This window comes from Lactuca virosa, chromosome 2 (genome assembly GCF_052849685.1).
Source record: "Lactuca virosa cultivar CGN04683 chromosome 2, Lactuca_virosa_CGN04683_v6, whole genome shotgun sequence".
Taxonomy (NCBI): Eukaryota; Viridiplantae; Streptophyta; class Magnoliopsida; order Asterales; family Asteraceae; genus Lactuca; species Lactuca virosa.
In genome coordinates this window covers 244,454,470-244,461,373 of record NC_136427.1, presented here as the reverse complement: position 1 = coordinate 244,461,373, position 6,904 = coordinate 244,454,470, and positions in this window count along the sequence as shown.

Here is a 6,904-nt window from a genome sequence, read left to right as displayed (position 1 = left end):
GACAATCTACAAACCAATTCATGACAGTCTTCATTCATACCTACTTCCAACATATGAGCGACTGTGGACCATTCGAATAATTTGATTATTCTGAAATAATTTAATTATTCAGGAAGTCAAAACATGCAAAGTGAAACACAAGAATAATACTAATCCCATATGGCCCCAAACTCTGGGTATAAATAAAACATTTTATTTAATCACCATATTGATTACTCATTATTTGTTATTTCGGGTAATCAACTTCTTACTTGAATTATTACTACACTTGTCCCATGCTCTCAGCATGCACACAATGTTTACCTATGGTCCTTTCTTTGTGAAATAGATCAAATGAACACATTTCCAATCATATTCATTTCACAACTCCCAATCCTTATCACAAGTATAAGAATATCAAATTCTTGTTACTTATGCTAGATTCTAACATTTTATGCAATGATTCTTTCGTAAAGTCACAGCTTAAAATCATCAAGAATCGGCCAATATCTATCAGAAACAATTCTATAGATATGATGTCTCTCACTCAAAGTACATTCCTTTGAACATCCTTCTTGCATAAAAGTTGCTAATCTAGACATAGATTCTTAATATCTAACTCCCAATATGGAAACATTTCCATATTTGGCATATGACAATTCATTCTTAATAGAATCTTATCTATTCATAATAATGTCATCCAATACCATACTTCCAACTACTCACAAGCGACCACTCCTCAGCGAGCTTTGGATCGTCCTTTGATAGTTGTTTAATTATTTTAGTCAAAACCGATTCTAGTTCTTTTTCCCTCTAAATGCGCTAGACATTTTGAAAATTTTAGAATGGTCAAATATTATGGCACTTGCAATCGATCCTATGCCCGAAGCGTATGGAACACGATGCATAATGTCTTACATAAAGATATGATGCTTTATCCATCTTCTGCCATAATATTTTATGTGTCTCGTTCTTACAATTCGAACTATGAAGAGGGATGCCGTAATCATAATCGAAATTTAAGAACACACTATGTATCCTTTGACTAAATTTATTAAAATTTCTCAATCTAAGCTTTAGATATTGAAACGAAGTACAATATTCTCTCCCTTAATTATAGCAAAACAACTATTCAACCCTTACGACTTTGCAAAGTATGACTCTTGTTTTCTATAATTAATATTGCTAACTTGCAATACTTGCCTTAATAATCATACAAGCACAACATTTATGCTCCCACTATCATGATGATTATTATCATATAAGCATAGCACTTATGCTCCCACTAGCTTTGACATGTTTTAGAAAACAACTGAACTTCCAGAAAACAATACTTATTGAATTTCTGAAGTTCATATTTCTAATACCTAATGCTTTGATAATCCTTTATCTAAGCTTCTTAAACTTATACACCTTTGCCTTGGATAGCTCATATGTGTGTCTAAACAATCCAGACTAATTGCCAAATCTCACAATCGAATTATGGAAAGGCATGTTTCAATCTCGAGTGTGCCCTCCAAGTTTTGTGACTGGGATACCGAGGATCTCAAAACGAGGTGTGAAGTAACCATGCAAATCACTTGGTACCCTCAAGGTTTATCACTCAATCGATGTGCCGGTAAACCACACACGCTCCACCGATGCTATGGTAAACCTTAAGTCACCCTTTACCTACCTTGTTAAGTCCAAGTTAGTGTGCCGGTTAACCACACACACTCCACCAACGACTTAAACAAAGTGTAAAGTATAATTTCATGGATTAGCACCTTATTCACATTTTCCTAAAGTAACTAAGATTGGGAATTTAATAAAAGCATTTAGTTACTTTATAATATTCATCATACTTTTAATGAGAATTTATAAGTCGTTGTCTTACCCGTTCGGCTAACGACCCTCCACCGATCAAGGAAGCGGTGGGTGAGAGTGGACACCCATTAAGTTGCCATTTTATAGGCAACAACCTTATACCCCCCTTATAGACCGGCTTCGTGAATGAGGCGTACTAGCGGTAAGACGACTTGACGTTATACATATATATATTAGTAACTTATAATATTATAAAGTATAAGGGTTGAATTTTAACTTTTAAAATTCTAAGGGTTGGAACTAAAGTTTTAATCAAGACTTTACATGTTCCAAAACTTGAGGGCAAGTTTTGTAAACTTCCAAAACTTTTCATTTCTTATAACTTATGAATTAATTGAGTAATAAAAATGAAGACTCTTCATTTTTATAACTCTTGTGTTCTTTTAATGACTTTAATAAAAGTGAGACTTTTGGTTTTCCATAACTTGAGGACAAGTTATGGACTCCATTAAAACACATTATGATCAGGAATTAAACTACCATGAAGGTTACAAACAATTCCTATGATCATCTAATCTTCATAAGTTCAAGAATATGAATATGAACACTTTCAAGAATCAAAAAATTACACTTAAAAAAACTTGTAATTTTAATAATTGCCATTGTAAATGGATTAGCATAAACATTACACCATCTAAAATAAGCTTTAAACATCAAAACAGTTTAGGGTAATGTTTCTAGTCCATTTCCAGCAACAAATGTGCAAACTTTCATACGAGCAGAAAACAGAAAAACGATTTTTTTTCAAGCTGTTTGCACAAAAAAAAAACAACAAACAAACCTAGGCTCTGATACCACTGATGGGTTTTGAGCATTCTAATACTTCCTAAGTGTACATGCAACCCTAATAACCTTGGATCTATGTTTGTCTAATAATCATGCAAAGTTGAATTCCAAGGTTATATTCCTATCTAGCATACATGGGGAACATTTTTAACTTGAATGAAAGATAGAATAACTTACCTTGTTGTTGATTATGATCCTTGAAACCTTGTGAGCCTATCACCCCAAGTGTGATGCCTCAAATGCTTCACACAACACCAAATGCAAAGGAGTAAACTTTGAGAGAATCTTACACTTGCAAAATCGGCTCTAGCCCTCTTGTTTCTTATGTGTAGCCAATTTTGGTGGAGAATGGGTTTCTTATATAGTGTTGACACATCTAGGGTTACACCATGTAAACCCTAATGTGTCATGACTCTTCATTTCCATGACCCATGGGTTTGTAACTCCCATGGAGCATCCATGGAGCATCCTATGGGTGGAACCCAACTTGATAATCCATGGAGCCTCTTAGCCCACTATATAAGATATGGAAGATTTACATAATCTACCCATATATTTAATTAGTTATCTTTTGATCACTTAATTAATTCTAAATTAATTCTTGATCAAACTAATTAAATAATATTATTAATATATGAGAACTTATAATATATTAATAAACCATAAGTGTTATTTCTCTCATTTTAGTTTATCTAATTGCATGGTGCCATGCAACCCAAATGGACCATGCCGGGTCGGGTCAAGTACATACCAGAAATAGTTATGGACTTAGACACCTTATCCAATAGATGAATGGAGTATCGAGTTTTTTGTGCTTCGTTCATGATGACATCTCTAAACCCACCGAACTTCAGTATCCAGATCCGATTCGTGAGACAACGAGCTCCGTCATCTTTGACTTCTAGGTTCTTATCCATTCCTCTTAAGGTTTCACCTGTCACATTCTCTGTTTTCAAAGCTTCTAGCTGACCCTCTCTGATCTGTGTGGACAGGTGTGAATGGATTGTCATTGTTAATGACTTTACTCGACGACCCGAGTATTCCTTTCTACTTAAGGATAAAATTGGAGCTCTACACAGGGTCTGTGTTAGCTTTTGGAACGCGGTTTCTTGCTTCTCTCCTTAAGTGAATTTTGGTCCCCGCTTGTCGCTCCAGTGGGTCTTCACCATTGCGTCTGCTGTTTAGATCGGTAGGGAGTGTATGAGTTCGGTTTACTTGACTAGATTCTTTCGAATGGTAGAACGTTCACTCGTAGTCCTGGGTAGCTTTGTCCCGGAGTTCATGGTAGGACTCATTCCTGGTCCATCTATCCTCACCTCGTGCATATAAGTCATATATAATTAAGATTGGTAAGACAGTCGGATGGGTGACTCTGCCCAAAGTCCACAACCAGACAAGGAACAGGAAATAGGGCGGAAACACACATCCTACGTCCGTAGAATCTTAATTATAATATTATATACCGCCCTCGCGTATACACTGAGTAGTGATAGGTTAACCGTATTCGTCCCTAGCCTCTGTGCTTGAACTTGACCTGCTGTACGAGTGATATTCCCAAGGGGTCTGCTAGAAAACTTCGGAAAAGTTTCGGAAGGTATAATACTCCTCCCGTGAGTACTTAGGGGTTTCGTAACGAGAGATGATCCGGAGGTATGTGTCAGATTTGTTGTTATGAGAGACGAGGGTTTTGATATTCAGTTGGTTATTGCGAAGGGTCTTTTCGTAGCACATGCAATTGGTAAGGTGAGGACCAAACCAATCCATATCGAATGATGACATCGAATCTTCTTAGTGAAACATTTGTTAAGTGTATATGAAAGAAACATTCGTTAGGGCGATAGTGCATCCTGCGTGTACGTGATAGTGCATTCTGTGTTTCTCGTTAGTGCGTTCTGTTTTGGTCGGTGTTATTATTACTACAAATGATTCGTACCGTAGCAAGCTAGTACTAGCAGTAAGAGTGTTCTGATAGTTAGTGATGATACTTCATATTATGATCCCTATCAGGTCCCTCTATGATCGCTTGGTGTATACCAGTCATGTGTAATTAAGATTGATAAAACCATCGACTGAGTGACTCTTCCCTAAATCCACAACCAGACAAGGAACATTAATTAAGGCGAAAGCACTCACTCTAAGCCTGTAATATCTTAATTATAAGTAACCCTGATGTATACACTAAGTCATCACAGCTCACCTGTAAGGATCCTAGGTTCATATATAAGTTTTGTGATTTGATTGAACGAGAGAGTATTTTAATACTTTTTAAAGGACATAAATTTTAGCAAACATACCACATAACATACAAACATACGGTACTTAAATATTATTGTATTTGAAACATTCCTAAGAGTCCTAGTGAGGTTCCTTGTTGCTTTTGCTGGTTCGGTTGTCACACTCCTCCTGCCCCTCCGTCATTCCTCTCGGTTGGGCAGTCCCTCTTGAAGTTTCCCGTTTCACCGCATAGATGGCATATAAGGCTCACACTGGTATTGGCGTACGAGATGATGTGTCGGGCCGGTGTCCTACAGAAACGGGTAGTGTGTCCTTTCCTGTGGTAGTTCTTACAATGCATCTTTCGACATGCTCCGGTGCACTACAAGAAAAATACCCTTTAATGATGCGCAAACAATGACACTCGCTGATCTACGATACGCATTTTTGTGCGTCCTTAAAAATAATGTCAGCCTTCCAAAATTTGAAGGATAGAGGACACGCATTTTTGCGTGCCCTTAAATTAGTGTCTCAAGAAAAAAAATTAAAAACACGGAGGGCGCTTTATCTTAAACGTGCGTCCTCTGTAGGTGTCGCTTTATAATTTTAGTGAAACGCGCCTTGAGAAGATAACGGGGGAAAACGAAACCCTAAAATTTTGAAAACCCGCCTTTCTTTTCTACCTTCTTTTTTGCATCTTCACAATCGACTCTCCCCTCTTGTTTCTTTATTGTGAGAAGTGACGGAAAGAAGGGAGACTGGGATGGATCTGCCGGTGATGATGAACGGAGGTGCTTTCCGGTCAATTTCGGAGATGGCGTTGTCGATTTCGATGGTTGTTTCCCTCTTGCACTAATTATCTTATCGATGCTCCTTCCTTCCCTGTCCCGACTGTCGCCTTACCCTAGTTATCGACGCTCCTTCCTTCCTTCCTCACTTGCCTTCTTCTCTCTCTCTTCACCGTTTCCATCTCCTTCCATCTCGGGTCATGTCTTCACAAATTCGACAAAAAGAACTAGGGCTTTGAACCATATATCAATAAACGTAATTAACCTTTTCTTTTCTGTACTTCAACGGTTCTTTGCCTGACAATATCTCCAGAAGTCGATCACGAAGCTCACTCGTGTCAACTGGACGTCGAAACTTCCGTCGAAAGATAATCACGTCGTTGTCGCGAATCACACACCGCCAGGCAGTGGAAGAAGATGATGAAGTTTGTCGTTGTCGTATGCCGCCCTCCCTCGCTGTCTCTAACAATCTCTGCCCTTTCTTTATTCTTCGCTTCTATGATCGTATAATCTTCCTTCATCTTCTCGGTTTTCCATCAGGTAATTATCGGGTTCGCTGTTCTTTATTTTCTTGATCTAAACTTAAGTTCTTCATATCCTATTGAATGATGTTATTTTTGAATTTATCAATCTATCGTTACACTCACACACAAGTAATTTTGATTGTATTTTAATCGAATCTAGGAAAACAAGTTCATCTTCCCCGTTTTGAATTCTACAGGTTGATTTATGCATTTGAGAAAGCTCAGAAGTTGGATCCCACTTCAAAACTGTCCATCTTCAACGGCTTGAAAGGTTAAGCACTCTCACTCTCTAATGGTGTTCTGGGTTTGCCCTCTCTTTTATGTTTTTATCAGGGACATGATCCAAACTTTGTTTCCCTCTATTTTTTTATGTTTTTGTTTCCCTTTATATTTAATTTATACTTTCTCTTCATTAACTCAAACTTTGTTAGGGTTTGAATCTAATTTGGGGATTCTGTTGATTTTGGGTGGTTAAACTCAAAGAGAATTTGGAATATAGCGATGCATAAACATAAAATCGTATGATATTCTTTCTTTATAGATTTATTAAGTTATTTTTCCAATTTCAATTGACTTCTAGATAATTGTTTTTGGATTGGACCTTTTTTGCCCTTTCCTGGTCAACCATGTAGTGATACATACCATATTCTCTCCATTAAAGATTGGTCCGGTTCAATTGTACTTTCCCTCTTTCTCTCACAGGTAACGTGATTGATCTATTTTTTTTATTGATTTTGTTTCTGTTCT